The 18,081-nt window shown below is 35.3% G+C and overlaps 1 protein-coding gene and 1 long non-coding RNA gene across 6 annotated transcripts in view; one reads left to right on the forward strand and one right to left on the reverse strand.

Moving 5' to 3' along the window:
- The window catches only part of LOC115942182 (uncharacterized), a 25,635-nt gene extending 7,626 nt beyond the window's left edge, over window positions 1-18,009 (reverse strand). The window contains exon 1 of the long non-coding RNA XR_004076802.2: window positions 17,794-18,009. This is a non-coding gene — a long non-coding RNA (uncharacterized LOC115942182). The remainder of the gene's footprint in view (window positions 1-17,793) is intronic.
- Window positions 1-18,081, forward strand: part of ITGBL1 (integrin subunit beta like 1) — a 244,585-nt gene that overhangs the window by 130,111 nt on the left and 96,393 nt on the right. The gene's annotated exons all lie outside the window — the stretch shown is intronic.

The following is an 18,081-nucleotide window of genomic DNA, read 5'->3' on the forward strand; positions in this document are numbered from 1 at the left end:
CTAACTGCACACATTCTTAATAAAGTTAATAATTCAGTTGAGGAGAAGATCTTAATCAGTAGATATTTTCTATTGATGTCCATTTGCCTATTCTCAGGTAATGAAAGTACATCGTTTTTCTTTTAAGAAACCATTTTAAGATTCATCCTAATTTTAGAAACCTTAGAAAATGAAAAGAAAATACTGTAGAATCAAGGGATTGGCTACTTTAAGACTTTCTAATTATGGTCTTAGTTGTTCAATAGGAAGTGCACGGGGTATCTTGAAAATCATCGTGGAATAGGAGACAAGATCTGGGTTGAAGTCCTGCTTCGGCCACTTTAAGGCTGTGTGACTTTGCAGAGGTCACTGAACCTTGCTGAATCTCCTTTATCTTCTCTACAAAGAAGGATAAAAGTCTTGTTAGGATTAAATGAGGATGAAATGGTGGAGTTTTCTGTTTCACTAATCTCTGTATGTTTTACTTTCTCCTGCTTTTCAAAGCCTAGTGTGAATTGTAGGACCTCTCTTCTGTTTACATTTGCTTTTGGTCATTTTTTTCCAGCCTTATGGTATTATGATCACAGAAAATAGCTTGGAGAGACCATGTTTGGGAATATCCCACTGATTTTTATGCGATATATTATATGATGTATGTAACCAGTTTTGGTAAACATTCTATGGATAATCTAAAGAAAATTGACATATTTAATAAATTAGCCCTATTGATTATTTTGTCCAGATCATATCTGATCCTATTTAGATTTAATCTACCCAAGATGGAAGGAAGAGTGCTATAAATTCCCATACCAATGATCAATTTCTCATTTTTTTCTAGCAGCTTTTATGTCATATGTATTGATAATGCATGATATGGACAAAGAATTCATGACTTTACATATTCATTAATATTGAAATGTTAAAAGAACAAAATCATATGACCTTGTTTAGTTTAGTGGTTTTGTATTAAATTCTACTGGGTCTGAATTGTATTTTACCATCTGTTTTTATCTATATGCTTGATAAATTTTTGCCAGTGCTTTCCCTTTTGTTATTCTTCATTCTTTTGAGTAAGATTTGTCCCTTGTGAGCATCACACACTTGGATTTATTATTTTGGTTTTTAAATCCAATATGTAAATCTCCTCGATAAGAGGGTGGGGATTACCTACTGGAATTCATTATCCTGACTGATATATTTGATTTGATTCCTGTCAACTTGTTTTATCTTCATGTCAGTTTTTATTTTCTGTGTTTTGTTTAAATTCCTGTATGAAACACGTTTTATAGGTTTCAATTTCCAATGTTTTGCAAGTAAATCTGTTTTATTTCTCCTAATGGTTACCTTATATTAGTTTAAAAACATTGTCAGTGTTAATTTTTGCAAGGGTCTCAGATTAAATGGCATCATTTGTCCTTCATCTATTTAAAATGAAAGATTTAGAACCTTTTTATTTTCCTCTCATCTTTACCCACTGGAAATTATTAATGTAACTTTGGATTTTAGAACTAGGTAAATAAAATTAAGTTATGACTGTTTTATTGTGCTTCTGTTTTAAGCACTATTTTTGACATTTTCATTGAGTGGTATAACCCTATTCATAGTGGTCTTTAAGTCTAAATAGTGTAGTTAATGTCTACAGTGCTTATGACCAGTCCTGTTTTCCACTTCTCCTTTTATTTATGTTTCTCTTTTACGAATTTGGAGGTAAATTCTTAAGGTATGTTATCTGGACAGTTTATTTTCCAAAACCATGAATATCTTAAGATTTTTTTTATTAATTTACTTTTTAAACTCCAGTATAGTTAACATATAGTGTTATATTAGTTTCAGGTGACCAATATAGTGATTCAACAATTCTGTACATGACTCAGTGCTCATCCTGATCAGTGTGCTCCTAATCCCCATCACCTGTTTCACCCTCCCCCTCCTGTCTAGTAACCAGCAGTCTTTCTCTAAATTTGAGTCTGTTTTTTTTGTCTCTTTTTACTTTATTTGTTTCTTAAATTCCACATATGAATGAAATCATATGATATTTATCTTTCTCTGACTGACTTACTTCATTTAGTATTATACCCTCTAGATCCATCCATGTTGTTGCAAGAGGCAAGATTTCATTCTTTTTTATGGCTGAGTAATATTCCATTGTATATATATGCCACCTCTCTTTGTCCATTCATCTGTCGATGGACACTTGGGCTGCTTCCATATTTTGACTATGGTAAATAATGCTGCAATAAACATAGGGGTGCATATATCTTTTCAAATTAGTGTTTTCATATTCTTTGGGTAAATACCCAGTAATGGAATTACTGGATCATATGGTAATTCTATTTTTAATTTTTTGAGAAAACTTGATATTGTTTTCCACAGTGGCTGCACCAGTTTGCATTCCTACCAACAGTGCACAAGGATTCCCTTTTCTTCACATTCTCACCAACATTCGTTCCTTCTTGTGTTTTTGATTTTAGCCATTCTGACAGGTGTGAGGTGATATCTCATTGTGGTTTTGATTTGCATTTGCCTGATGATGAGTGACACTGAGCATCTTTTCATGTGTCTTTTGGTCATCTGTATGTCTTCTTTGGAGAAATGTTTGTTCATGTCTTCTGCCCATTTTAAATTGGATTAATTGTTTTTTTTGGTGTTGAGTTGTATAAATTCTTTATATATTTTGGATACTAACCCCTTATTGAATATATCACTTGCAAATACCTTCTCCCATCCAGTAGGTTGTCTTTTGGTTTTGTTGAGCTTTACCTTTGCTGTGCAGAAGCTGTTTATTTTGATGTAGTCCCAATAGTTTATTTTTGCTTTTGTTTCCCTTACCTCAGGAGATATATCTAGAAAAATGTTGCTGGACGTCAGATGATATTGATGTCAGAGAAACTAATGCCTGTGATCTCTTCTAGGATTTTTATGGTTTCTGGTCTCACATTTAGGACCTTAATCTATTTTGAGTTTATTTTTGTATATAGTGTAAGAGGGTATACCGTTTCATTCTTTTGCATGTAGCTGTCCAATTTTCCCAACACCGTTTGTTGAAGAGACTGTCTTTTTCCAATGCATATTCTTGCCTCCTTTGTTGAAGATTAATTGACCATATAATCATGGGTTTATTTCTGGGATCTCTGTTCTGTTGCATTGATCTATGTGCCTATTTTTGCGCCAGTATCATACTGTTTTGATTACTACAGTTTTGTAGTATATCTTGAAATCTGGGATTGTGATATCTCCAGTTTTGTTCTTCTTTTTCAAGATTGCTTTGGCTACTCAGGGTCTTTTGTGGCTCCATACAAATTTTAAAATTGTTTGTTCTAGTTCAGTGAAAAACGCTGTTGGTATTTTGACAGGGATTGCCTTAAATCTGTAGATTGCTTTGGGTAATATAGACATTTTAACAATATGTGTTCTTCTAATCCACGAGCATGGAATGTCTTTCCATTTGTTTGTGTCATCTTGAATTTCTTTCATCAGTGTTTTTTTAGTTTTTAGAGCACAGGTCTTTCACCTCTTTGGTTAAGTTTTTTCTAGGTATTTTATTATTTTTTGTGCAATTGTAAATGGGATCATTTTCTTATTTCTCTTTATGCTGCTTCATTATTAGTTTATAGAAATGCAACAGATTTCTGTATACTGATTTTGTATCCTATGACTACTGAATTCATTTTTCAGTTCTAATAGTTTTTTGGTGGAGATTTTAGGGTTTTCTATAGATAGTATCATATTATCCGCAAATAGTGAAAGTTTTACTTTTTCCTTACCAATTTGGATGCCTTTTCTTTCTTTTTTTTTCTCTTTTTCTTTTCCTTTTCTTTCTTTCTTTCTTTCTTTTTTTTTTTTTTGTCTGATTGTTGTGTCTAGGACTTCCAGTACTGTGTTGAATAAAAGTGATGAGAAAGTACATCTTTGTCTTGTTCCTGATCTTGGGGTAAAAGCTTTTAATTTTTCACCATTGAGTATGATGTTCGTTATGGGTTTTTCATGTATGGCCTTTATTTTATTGAGGTGTGTTTCCTCTAACTCTACTTTGTTGAGGGTTTTTATCATGAATGAATGTTGTACTTTGTCAAATGCTTTTTCTGCATTTGAGATGATCATATGGTTTTTACCCTTCCTCTTGATGTGGTGTATCAAGAGATACATGTATCACATCTCTTGATTGATGTATCAGTGTTGATTGATCTGTGAATATTGAACCACCCTTACATCCCAAGAATAAATCCCACTTGATTGTGGTGAATGATTTTGTTAATGTATTGTTGGATTTGGTTTGCTAATATTTGTTGAGGATTCTTGCATATGTGTTCATCAAAGATATTGGCCTTAGTTCTCTCTCTCTCTCTTTTTTTAATAGTGTCTTTATCTGGTTTTGGTATCAGGTGATGCTGGCCTCATGGAATGAATTTGGAAGCTTTCCTTCCTCTTCTATTTTTGGAATAGTTTGATAAGAATAGTTTTTTTCTTTTTTTTTTAAAGATTTTATTTATTTATTTATTTGACAGAGAGAGACATCGAGAGAGGGAACATAAGCAGGGGAGTGAGAGAGAGAGAAGCAGGCTTCCTGCAGAGCAGGGACCCTGATGCGGGGCTCGATCCCAGGACCCTGGGATCATGACCTGAGCCAAAGGCAGATGCTTAACGACTGAGCCACCCAGGCGCCCCAATAAGAATAGGTATTAACTCTTCTTTATATGTTTGGTAGAATTCACCAAAGTGAAGCCGTCTGGCCCTGGATGTTTATTTGTTGGGAGTTTTTGATTACTGATTCAGTTTCGTTGCTGGTCTAAGATTATTTTTTCTGTTGCCTCCAAACCTGAACATCAGTTTACCTTTGAAAATCAACATATTGAATGATAATATTATATCTCTAAATACTTTATTTTCTTTGGATGTTTTGGTTATAAAAAATCTGATCTTTAAAAAAAAGATTTTATTTGTTTATTTGACAGAGATACAGTGAGAGAGAGAACACAAGCAGGGGGAGTGGGAGAGGGAGAAGCAGGCTTCCCACAGAGCAGGGAGCCTGATGCGGGGCTCGATCCCAGGACCCTGGGATCGTGACCTGAACCGAAGGCAGACGCTTAACGACTGAGCCACCCAGGTGCCCCAATAAATAAAATCTTTAAAAAAAATCTGATCCTTTTTAAATGGTCTTCATTTATTTTCCATCTGTATATTTAAATTCCACCATTATGTGAATCTCTTTTAAGTGATCGTTCCATTGATCATGGTAAATGGGTCTTAGCTTCATCCTGAAATCTGGTTTTAAATGCAAAATGTATTCTTCAATATCACTTCTGGTACTGTCGTGTTTGACTATTCCTAGGGTAGACCCATGCTTCCTAGGTGAGTATTTCTACATTTAGCATGATCTTCCAATAATTTTGTCTTTAGTCATTTCCTTTGCATTTTTGGAAAATCCCCCTTATAAGTGTTGCTCTTCATTGTTTTCAGTGGAGAATTTAATGTTACAAAGATGTGTGACCTTCTTTGCTTTGCTGCCTTTCTCACCCTGCTTCCCTCTTAATCTAAGTTCCCTTTCCTGTATGGCTTTTCTTTTTTTTTAATTGAAGCTATATCTTTTTATTGCAGTCAGTAAAGACAAAAACATCTTCTTTTAGTGCTAAAACGGTTTTTAGAAGCATGTGTTTTCTTGATTTGACTTGTCGCTTTGTTTATTCTGTGGGTACTCTTTCCTCCTTATGTTGATTACTCTGTCTTCTTGGAAATACACAATGCCCATCAGTTTGTTAAAGACACTGATACATTCATTCCATAGTAAGAAAACTTTAACTCTGCCAAACCCAACATCTCCTAAAATTAATTGATCCTAGAACTTTTCTCTCATGAAATACCTCACAGAGCTAGTGTTTCATGAAATTATAGTTGACCACAAATAGCTAAATATGTGTCCTTTTATAATTTGTAGATATTATGAGAAATCCTTTGACTGCTCTAATTACCCCCTAGTACTCATTTCACTTCAAGGCCAATTCATTATGATTTTATATTTAGTTATGATTTCTTTACAAATGAAAATAAATGGCGATACAGAGCTTTCCAATTTTTTTTCTTGTTGTGTAAAAATGTAGATGTTAAGTGTATATCTTCTAATTCATTTAACGAGGTTTTTATAGACATATTTCAGACACTCACATAGACAAACTGCTGACGAAAATTACAAACATTTATCATGCACGTTGTACTATTGTAAAGAAATGGTAAAAGGTGTCAAAATTAACTAATTTCAGGATGTGAACTCATAGTTTTGCCTATATTTGTCAGTTGCAAGACTCTGTATGTGGAGAGGGAGCATTGCAAATTGTCAATGACTTAATTTTTGTAGATCAAAAAAATTACACTCTATAATTTTATAGCTACGTAGACTATGAAAGAGGTTTACACAAAAGTATATAAAAAATAAAAGTGAAGAGAGTCTCCACAACTACAGCTAATCACCGCGGCAGGCTAATGGGGACAGGGAACCTTTACAACAAATGGTGCAAGAACAATAGACTAAATGTATATATAAAAAAAAAATGAACGGACCCCTACTATGCACCATACATTACCAAATGTGGAAGCTAAAACAACAGAGTTTCTCCATGAAAATAGGAGACAATTTTCTTGTGACCCTGGGTGAGATGGAGATTTTTATAGGAGACACAGAAAGCACAAACCATAAAATACTGATAAATTGAACTGCCTCATAATAAAAGCAATGAACGCTAGTTATCAAAAGACACTATTCATAAAATGAAAAAAAGCCACACATAGGATAAAATATTCTCAATACATATATTTGACAGTAACTTACTTGTACCTAAAATATATAAACAACTTTTATTACTTCGTAATAAAAATCAAACAACCCAATTACATAGGAAAAAGACTTGATTAGACCTCAAAAGAAGACATATGGTTGGCATAATTACATGGAAAGGTGCACAGTGACATTACCAGGGAAATGTAAATGAAAACCCCAGTGAGTTCCTCCTGCACAACCGACAGAAGGGATAAAATTAAAGGTACTAAAGCACCAGGTGTTGAGGGTGGGAAGCCTAGGATTCTCCTACATTGCTGCTGGGAGTATAAAATGGAACACCTACTTTGGAAAAAGTATGCTCTAGTCTATGACCCAGCAATGCCACTCAAACTTTATCCCAAGAGAAGTGTCTGCAAAAAATACTAATAGGTAAATAAATGATGGTAATTCATAAGATGAAAGATTACTAAGCAGTAAAAGGGAATACTTAATATACCCAAAAATATGAATTCTGTGGAAGATGAACCCAATTATATGAATCCATTTATATGGCTTTTATTTATCTCTACTCATCAAAAATAATTTTGGGAGGAAGATACAATATTTTTTTCTTTACCTGAGCTTTCCTTAATAGACACTATCAGGTTTTCAAGTTTGGAAGTAGGAATGCTGCTCTCCTAAATCATCGATTCAGAAGAGAGGAACTCAGGAATCACAAAATTCAGCCTTTAGTTTAATTTCACCTGGTAATAGTGTTATTATCTGATGATTGCTGTTAATGACAAAGCAGTGGTTCTCAAATTGTAATGTATATCAGAATCACCTGGAGTTTCAGAATTCAGGTCTGGGGAGGGGCCTGAAAATTTCATTTCTAACAAATTCCCAGATGATGCTGATATATATGGGCTTTCTGGATAATGGGTGAAGAGCTTCGAATAGTTAACTTTCAAGTTTGTACGTCAAAGAGTACGCGAATATCAGAGTATGGCGGGAGTCCCTGCTGAGTGCTCCCCTTAAGGTATATCACTGATCTGACAACTGTGTGAGTTCTTGTAAGCTACTTATGGCACACTCGTAATGAACGTATCTGCTTTTGGTCAGAATTTACTGTTTTCCTATCTACTTGATCTGGGGAGAGAGAAGCAACTGTGAAATGTTATTAAGCCATGTCATTGGTTTATTGAAGGGGGTGGGATGGTGTGGGAGATTTCATTACTGTGCCCAGTTCTTCCTTCCATGGATGTTGCCATGTGACTTAAAATAAAATGGCTGTATGAAGGGGAGATACGTGGAAACAATATTTTCCCACCTGACGGACTTAGTCATGTGAGTTGTCTTGGCCAACAAAAAGTGAGTGGAATGTACAGTTCTGCATAGAAGGTTTGAGAGTCCTCCTGTGATTTTTCAACAGTTCTCCCCCTTCTGCTATAAGAATGGCATATCACAGATAGCAGCTACTCCTTTGGCCAGAGTGAGAAAAATACATGCAAAAGAGTTGCAGCCGGCATGGAACTTGAGCAAGAGATAAACAATCTCTTATTGTATGTCAATGAGATTTGGGGGATATTATTGTAGCAAAATCTAGAGAAAATTGTTGAGTACTCCATACCTCCTACTTGATGTCAGGTATTGGTCTGGGCTGATTACGTGTGTTATTTTAGTTTTAGTTACCACAGTCAACCTATTAGTTAGATATTCTTCCTCAAATTGTAGGGAAGAAAATAAAACTTACAGAGACTACACTAATTCTGGTAAGAGACTTCTTTCAATTATACATGGCGTGGCAATGCATAAAATGGTGAAATATAAGTAGATAAGATTATGTACAAAGACAGTAAAGTTTAAAGAATATTAAGCAATATTCTTAGATTAACCTTTGTAATCCCAACATCTTAGTCAATGGACAGAGTTAATGCAACTACAGAAAATAGCAGAACCTCATCCATTAGAATTGGTTTTTCCATTCAAAGTTGGTGAAATGTTGGTTTGTAACCCCTCAAAATGAAACCTGTAGTTAAAAATATTCACTCTCCAAAATTTTTTAAATTGGGGGTTGTTTTTGGACGTAGATGGGCTAAGATTTTGATGTTGGAAAGTGAAAGTAGACCCCAATAAGGTGAATGAATGGGGAGACATTATCCTATTTAAGAAGCATTTATTTGAGGGCACCTGGGTGGCTCAGTTTGTTAAGTGTCTGCCTTCAGCTCAGGTCATGATCTCAGGGTCCTGGGATCGAGCCCCGCATTGGGCTTCCTGCCCAGCAGGGAGTCTGCTTCTCCCTCTCTCTCTGCCCCTACCCCTTCTCATGCATGCGCACGCATGTGTGCTCTCTCTCAAATAAATAAATAAACAAAATCTTTTAAAAAAAGAAGCATTTATTTGGATAAATAAACATGATAGATCATTGAAAGATTGATTGTTAGTGAGGCAACAAATGGGGAATTCAAAAGAAAGAGATGGGGTGCCTGGGTGGCTCTGTCAGGTAAGCGTCCGACTTTTGATTTTGGCTCACATCACGATCTCAGGGTCCTAAGATTAAGTGCCACTCTGTGGATTTCTCTTTCTCTCTCCCTCTGCCCCCCGCCCCGTACCCCTGCACTTGCTCTCTCTCTCTCTCTCAAATAAATAAATAAATGTTTTTAAAAAAAACCCAAAGGAGAGACTATGAAGACTCTGGGATCCGAGGTTTGTGCTTACAGGTCTGTGTGAATGAAGAGTCTAAGCTTAGGTATATACAAGGCGAGGTACTTTCCCACTAAGACAGGAAAGACTGCAAAGAAGATATTTTATGATAAAAGAATCGACTGGGCTAGTCATTTGGGACTAGCTTTCCCAAACGTTTCATTTACTCATTCTTTAAATAGAGTTCATGGTGCACCTGCTCTCTGCCAAGTGTGCTAGGTGTGGATTGCATGCAGTGAACAGGAAATAAACCCGCTCTCACAGATCCCTTACGTTCCAGGGAGGGAAACAAAGACACAGAAGGATTAATCTTCTGGAAATCGTAAATGCTGTGGAGAGATGGTTAAAGGAAGAGAAGACTGAGTGGGAGTATTTGCAGGAGGGAGAGGGCCAGATGCGGTGAGGAGAAAAGGACTCTGATCTGATGTTTGAAGTTCAGCTAGAGGACGGTCTAGGACAAGAGTGATCCTGGGCGGTACCAGCAGGGGTGTGCCTTAAGGCAGCAGCCGGGTCCTCGGGTTCTGCAGAATCACCGAGGCCCAAGTTTCCTACATTTAAAAGCATATATAGACATAGCATCTATATATAGATAATAGATGTGTATTCTTTTGAATATAAGGTTGCCTGTGTGCATCTGTTGCCGGGAGCCTTTAAAATAATTAGTTATATAGGCAAGTATGCTCGATTTCTATTTTAATTTCTTCTTCTTTTTTTTTTTTTGTTTTTTAGCTTCACGGGCATGTCTTAACTGTAACAGCTATATTGGGAACATGTTAAATTGTTTGTTATATAGTCAAAAAGAAAATGTGAATGTGCAATTATCTGGGAAGTTTCATATCACTCATATTAACTTTGGAAAAATAATTTTAGTTGCCTACATTATCTGTGCTGTCTCTGCAAATAAGAGTTTCTCAAGCTTTTATGGCACAAAATATTCTGTGGAGCAAAAGATTTAGTCACCGGGCTATTTCTATCCTTGATCCCCTCAAACAAAAACAAACAAAAAAATCACCCTCAAACAAAAGAAAATAAAACACATGTTAAATATCTGTATAAATAAGTCAAATAAAAGAACCAAAATAACATCTATCGCAATAGAATGAATACGAATATCATCTGTTTGAAATAAACTGCACTTTCATCCTAAGCAAATTACGTTAGTCACAACAATATTATTCTGTGTCTCAGAGTTATATGCATTAAAAAATAAAAACAGTCTCAGAGCTTATTAAAGGAAATGTAGTTGTGTTATATTCATAAAGGGTTAGAAATACATAAGATCTGGCCCCATTTCAATTAGTGCTGTTGTATATATACTTTGCTGGTGCCCATGGTGGGGACAGAAGACACATTCCTCAATCTGAATGCACTCAGGTAGAGAAAATAAATGTACAACTCTTTAAGGTGTGTTTGGATTAGCTCCAATAACGAATATAAACCTGAACTCTATAGAAGATAGTGATTATATAGGAATAAAGATGAGCATATTAAGCCTTTCCAAATACTTTAGTCTGTGGATTAATTTTCCAATTTGATACGAGGATATGAACTGAAGAAAGTCCAGACTATAAAATGCTTCACTATTTATATTTACCAGAGCTTAATTGGCATAATTCAGTCAGTATCTAAAAAGAGAAAATGAGAGGAAACAATTGTTGATCTAACCATCAACACCAAAACCAGAAAGCTATCAAGTGACATATTTTTCAATGAACTGTTCGAAAATATAGAGCATATAGAACTGTAAGAATTAATTTACTCAATGATGAGATTGAACGTGTTTTCCAGTGGATAAGCGAGAGCACATTTTTGATGCTTTTCCTTCCATTTTTATTCTTTTATGTAATACATTTAAAACTTTCAGAATGTGTTTCCTTTTCAGTTAGTTCCTAATGTTAGCCAAGAGATTCTCAATAGCAATTCAAGATAGAAGAACATTTAAATCTAGAAATATTCTTTTGGGCGTCAGAACCTTTGGCTTTCAGGGAGAAAGGCTGTTTTCTAATTAGCCAGTGACAAGTCTACCTGCTCTTCCATCATCAGACATATATCTGTTTAGTGGGAAAGTTACCTTAGGTTTATGATCATTTAATCGTACGATTCATTTTCAAGCGGAATGAGTCAGAAACTTGCGTGACCTGATGTTTAGTGAAGGACTAACATAGATTATCTATATTGGATTAGAAACCTCTTCAAACATTTATAGACTACAGGATTGTAAATATATTACTTATATTTCCTTGGGGTTTTTTTTTTATAACAGGAAACTATTTAAACATTAATTGGAACCTTTTCATTGACTCTCTTTGGAGAGACTGCGTTCTAATCTTAGATTAGCAGAGTATTTTTAATACTTCAGCTTGTGCTCCGCAGAGGTGGGAAGGAGAGTCTATAGCACATAATTATTCCTCCCTTCCACTGTGTAATAAGCTGGCCATGATGATTTTTAATACCTCAGAGTGCTCCACGACTTCTGAATGTCCTAGCTTTACTATTGCTGTGTCTTGTACTGGAAACATCATGCCATCGTATTTGTTTGGATGCCAAAGATTCAGTCTACTGCTTTGCTAAATTTTGTCCCAGCTCATGACATGGAATATGTTTTATGAAAGATTTTAATTAGAGTCTTTATAGATGATGTAATTAAATAATCCTATCCAACTTAATTCTGAAATTAACTCCTTGGTGAGGCTAAGGTTTAAATCGGCTAAGTTTAGACAGTTCTATGGGGACAAATTAGAAAATTTCCTTTTCACAGTCATAAAGCGTTTTTTGTGTTGATTACCAAAAATAACAAAATGGGAAAGTGCATTAGAAGTCGTTGCGAGCAGGCTTTGCTAAACCTGGATTTTCAGAACACAGTGGCACTTTCAACGACTTAGGTGTTTTCAAATACAATCCGTTTAAACCATCAACTCAGTATGTGTTGTACGCATACATAAATATATGTATATATGTCAGTATGTGTGTGTGTGGGTGGGTGGGTGTGTGTGTGTACATTGGCTTTGAAGTCAAATCAGTGATGGGGAAAGCCAAGTCAAAATGCTTGGAACAGTTTTAAGACCATCAATTACCGTTATATGGGCTGCATCACACAAACAGAAATACTCGCACTAGTATATGCCAAGTACTTCTTTTATCCTCAATTTACACGGAAATCCCATATCTAACTACAGAGAAATAACGTTTCCTGGGAAAGGGTAGTACACTTTCCCATTGTCTAACACTGCTAGTACTTAAACGAATCTGACACTGTTGAGCAGTTCATGACTGAGCTGAGTTGTTTTTGTGCAGTAAGACTTGGTTCTATAACAAAAACAAATCCTCGGTTACTTGTGTTGTCCCACTTAATTATTATTGAATGAAAACTCTTATTAAAAGAAGGCCCTTTAAAAGGAATATTCCTAGGATAACACAAACTACATTATCAAATCTTAATGTAAATTTATTTTATTTATTTATTTATTTTTAAAGATTTTTTTTTTTTAATTTATTTTTGACAGAGAGAGAGAGTGTACAAACAGGGGAAGCAGCAGAGGGAGAGGGAGAAGCAGGCTTCCCACTGAGCAGGGAGCCCGATGCGGGGCTTGATCCCAGGACCCTGGGACCATGACCTGAGCCGAAGGCAGACGCTTAACCGTCTGAGCCACCCAGGTGCCCCTTAATGTAAATTTAGAAGAAAGGAAGGCTCTATCATGAAGAGATGTATCGGAAAATGTTTTCACCTGTCATTGTACACAATTTCAGGGTGTTTGGAGAGATTCTGATGAAAGTGTATTGCTCATCTTTGGAAGTTCAATTCCCTCTCTTCAAAGAAAGTCAGTGGATTATTTTATAGATTACTTGATAGGAATGAAATGTAATTCAGTGCCACAGAAAAGCAACAGCAGAATATTTGTAATTACTGCACAGTGTGTATATTACTGTTGCGGCTGCCCTTAGGGGCTAGCATGTGAAGTACAAAGGGAAGAGAATCCTGTGTCACATCTTAGTGTGATTTGAGGATTCAGTGAACTACCACACTTGTATTTGACTCTCAATATCTGTTTATTTTCTTAATCAAAAACGTCAGCCATTGTTTGGAGTAATTATTATGAAATGCACCATGAGCCAAACTGCAAATCACTCATAGTAATTTCTTTTGGAGTGAAAAAAGTAATTTTGTCTCTTAATGATGAACATTAGTGTTGCATGTTTCACTTAATTGTTTGCATTTAGTAACAATTTTTGAAGCATTAAAAAAAACTAACGGGCTAAGAAAAAAGAGAAGGGAAGTGAATGCAGCACTGTATGCAAGTAGATGATTTGGTTCCTAGCGTATGGTTTTCACTCTGAGGGTCCAGCCCCTGTGTCCCATCTGAGAACCCACCACTAGGAACCCACATCTAAAGATCCAGCCCTTCTTCCTGAAGTCAATACCTAAAAGCGTTGTTTACACTTGGAAGATAATAAGTATTCTGTTAACCTTATCTTGAAATGAGAAAAGAAACCTTTTTTTTTTTTTTAAGTTCACACATCTCATAGATTTTCTATATCATGTTTTCCACTCATGGCCAGTGTCCTCCTAAGATAAAATATTTTTTTGTTCTGAAATTCATGGGATAAAATTGCTTGAACAAGTGATATTTGAAGGTCCTGATGAATGTTTCACAAGAAGCAAAAATGTCCATATCTGATTGTCACTGGGGGTTGGGTGAGTCATCTTCAAATTATTTAATATGAAATATGATCAAGTCAATTACTTAAAGTACAGCCTACAGATATTCCTGAAATCGCTATCCTGTATTTTTTAAAAGGAATTAAATATTTACTTTTAATATGTATTCTAAAACAAAATATTTTACTACCTTGAAGAGATGCAAGATTTTGATTTGGATTTTTAGGTATAAGAAGGGTTTTTCTGCCTGGATTTTTAAAGGTTTATATAAGTATACCCTTGTTCTTCTACATTTCATGCACAATCTTTGTGCATTTCTAATTACAAGACATCATTTCATTGGATAGTTTCAGCCTTTTACAGCATTTTGTTTTTGTTTTTGAAGTATGTCGTGGTTGCGTCCTCTCTAAAATGCATTAATGCAATTTCATTTAAACTTCAGATCATCCAATTATCAGAATAGCACTATGTAGACAACACACGAAGGAATGAGTCATTCACCCATTCCCCCTCTTTTGTTTCCTTTCCTGATTGAAGGGTTCAATAAATTGCTTCGACTTATAATGACTATGAAAGTCACATACTATTTTTATCCATTCAGCTGGATTTTAAATACAGCATGTGGACCCATCATTCTGTCATGGGCAGAAGCTCTAGAAATTCTTGACAGCTTATAATCTTCCTTGTTCATATTCACAAGTGAAAATGATTATACTTAAAAGCAGGAACTTTACACACTAATTTTTGAATCAACTTTGAGAAAGGCAACCACCCTATGAAAATCGGTGCACTCTTTCGCTTTTGAGAAAGTTCTTATCTCAGAAAACAAAGCATTCAGGGTTTAAGAATTAAATTTATTACCAGTTTGCTATAATTTAAAGAATAAAATATATGAAATCTAATTATTTGTGATAACACTTGATTTACTTAGATGTAAATGTGCTAAGATTAAAGTTGAGTCAAACATTTGGGAGTCTATTTGGTAGAAAACATTATTTCCACATTAGGAGAGTACAAAATCCTAGCCCACTCAATCTAATTTAATTGCACCAGGCTCTCTCACTGTTTATCCATTAACCCTAGTATGTATTTTTCCAGCACTTTTTACTACCTGAAATCATATATTTTTTTTTGTTTACTTCTAGAAATCTGTTTCACCCATTAGAATAGAAATTACAAAAGTATGTATACTTCCTTAAAATCTTTAAAAAAAAAAAAAAGATATATTTAAAAAAAAAAAAAGGGCGCCTGGGTGGCTCAGTTGGTTAAGCGACTGCCTTCGGCTCAGGTCATGATCCTGGAGTCCCGGGATCGAGTCCCACATCGGGCTTCCTGCTCAGCAGGGAGTCTGCTTCTCCCTCTGACCTTACCCCCTCTCGTGTTCTCTCTCTCATTCTCTCTCTCTCTCGCTCTCAAATAAATAAAATCTTTAAAAAAAAAAAAAGATATATTTACAAAAGTATGTATACTTCTTGTAACTCTGCAGTCTTTAGCCCTAGACTAGTACATGTCACATCAGGAACTATGGTGTCTCAAGGGGTGCCTGGGTAGCTCAGTTGGTTAAGCATCTGACTCTTGATTTAGCTTAGGTCTTGATCTCAGGGTCGTGAATTCAAGCCCTGTGTTGGGCTCCATGCTGGGCATGGAACCAACTTAAAAAAAAAAAAAAAGAACTATGGTGTCCCAGTAAAGAGCTGATAAATGACTGACTGAATGAATGAAAAAAATCCATTACTTAGTTTATTTAGTAGGAATGTCCATTTTGCTACCAAGTACTTTCCCTATGTAACATCTATGACTGAAGGCTTTAAAATCGTCACTGAGGGCCTTCACCACGGATCTTCATGTCAGTATATTTTCTTATGCCTATTTGCTTTGTCTAATTATTCCTTAGTGGTTCCATATATATATGAATCTTTCTTCTCAACCAGAATGTAAAAATGCCGAAGGCAGGAACTTGCAAATATCTTCATCTTATGAGTTCTGTAATGTCTGACAGAGATTAGATACTCAATAATTGGTGTGTGTTTGGATACATGGTAGTTGTCAAATGATGGTTGTTGAATAAATGCATAACTTCAATAATTACCTGTCAGCTCACAAATAAAGTAATATTCTCTCTGTGTGTATGTATGTGTGGTGTGTATTTTATACATATATATTCATTTATAAAAAAATATATATTTGTTTTTATTTCCTCTTTATATATTTTTCTTTATTTCCTCTCCATCTGTATAATAAAGGAGTTAAAATAGATGCTTCCTAAACCCCTTTCAATTTTTCCCATCATTTATTTAATTCTGCTTTTTATTCTCAATTCTGCCCAGAACTCCTTCACAACTTCATATGTATTTCTCCATTTCATCACTATGCTGTTTCAAGGCTAAGGCTTCATTTTCTCACAGGTGATTTTTAGCCACCAGGGGGAATGAGCTGCATTCATGCCACCAAATTCTTGGTACTGACAAGGGGTCCTTTGAGATCTACCATATGGGAGGAGTCACTTGATCTCTTCAGGCCTCTATTCTCTCACCTGAAAATCAGAGACGTTGCTCTCTACCATCTCTGCTCCCTCACCTGAAAATCAGAGACGTTGCTCTCTACCATCTCTGCTCCCTCACCTGAAAATCAGAGACGTTGCTCTCTACCATCTCTGCTCCCTCACCTGAAAATCAGAGACATTGCTCTCTACCATGGCAATAGGCAGCTTTGTAGCCCTGTGACCTCTGCACACTCAGAAGGGTTAAATGCTTGGTTAAATGCTCTGCCGTCACTGTTTGAAATTCTTAATACTTTCTGAGCAGTAGGCTTTGCATTCTCATTTTGTACCAGGCCCTGCAAGTTAAGCAGTCTTTCCCTCAGCAGGATGTTTTAAAAGATTAATTTTAATTAAAGAATATAACATTACAAAATATTTAGAGTGGTACTTCATTAACAATATATTCTCTCTTCCCAGTCATTTTCCTTTTTATTTCCTAAAATGTATAGATTTGTGTATTTCTGTAGAATATTCAATAATCCAATGACCAATAATGGTGTAAAATAATAATCACGGACTGTATATAATTCATTGCTCAATGATTGGATAGCATTCAATGTGGGAAAACAGCATTCATGTATAATTCAGTTAGGTACTTAAGAGTTTTGCAAAGGACCAGTTTTTTCCTTATTGTCTGTTGTTAAAGGAACTGCAGAGAAACAATATCAACTTTCCTTTCTTAGGGTAATGACTAGTCTTAACCTTTCCCGTTGAACCATTCTTTCTGTTTTCTATTCTATTTCTGTATTCATATTCTATATTATATAAAGTTATATAATTATATATTGTATATTTAAAAATTCATATAAAATACATGGCTGATATAACATGATACCACAGACACAACCAGTAATATCCAGGTGTGTCTCTTTTCCATGTTAAAATAACTTCTAAAATGGAAATAAATATAAATAAAATAAATAGTTTAAGCAAATAAAAGTTTCAATTAAGGAAACCAAAATTAAAAGAAGGCAATTACAAATGAAGTGATAAATATAAAGAAATGAAACCAAGATTTTAAGGTCTATACTAGCTATGTAATGAATAAAATAGAACAAACATAAGAAAAATGAATCCAGAGTAAGAAATATGAAGTGTCAAAACTATAAGTAAGTAATTTGAATACTATAAAAATCCTGGAGATTTTTGCAATGAAAGACAACTTACAGCAAAGTCCAAGGCTTCCATAGTCTGTGTAGGACTCTGAACCCAGGGCTTTAGATATCTCATGGGCTCCGGATGTTATCGGCCTCTCATGGCTTCAGAGTCTGGCCAAGGATTCCTAGGAGCGGCGCTCCTCCCTGTGTGTGGCTGAGGGTGTGGGATGTTGGTTGGGTTGGCCCATGGGTTCTCACTTGGGAATCACATGTTCAGCACTTATTCTGTCTTTGCAGTGAGAAGTGCTATAACTTCTTGATAAACAACAAGGTTTTTTTTTCTCCTCTTCCTGTAATT

The sequence above is a fragment of the Leptonychotes weddellii genome, chromosome 3 (assembly GCF_054177405.1).
Source record: "Leptonychotes weddellii isolate Sample4059 chromosome 3, ASM5417740v2, whole genome shotgun sequence".
In the NCBI taxonomy this organism is placed as follows: domain Eukaryota; kingdom Metazoa; phylum Chordata; class Mammalia; order Carnivora; family Phocidae; genus Leptonychotes; species Leptonychotes weddellii.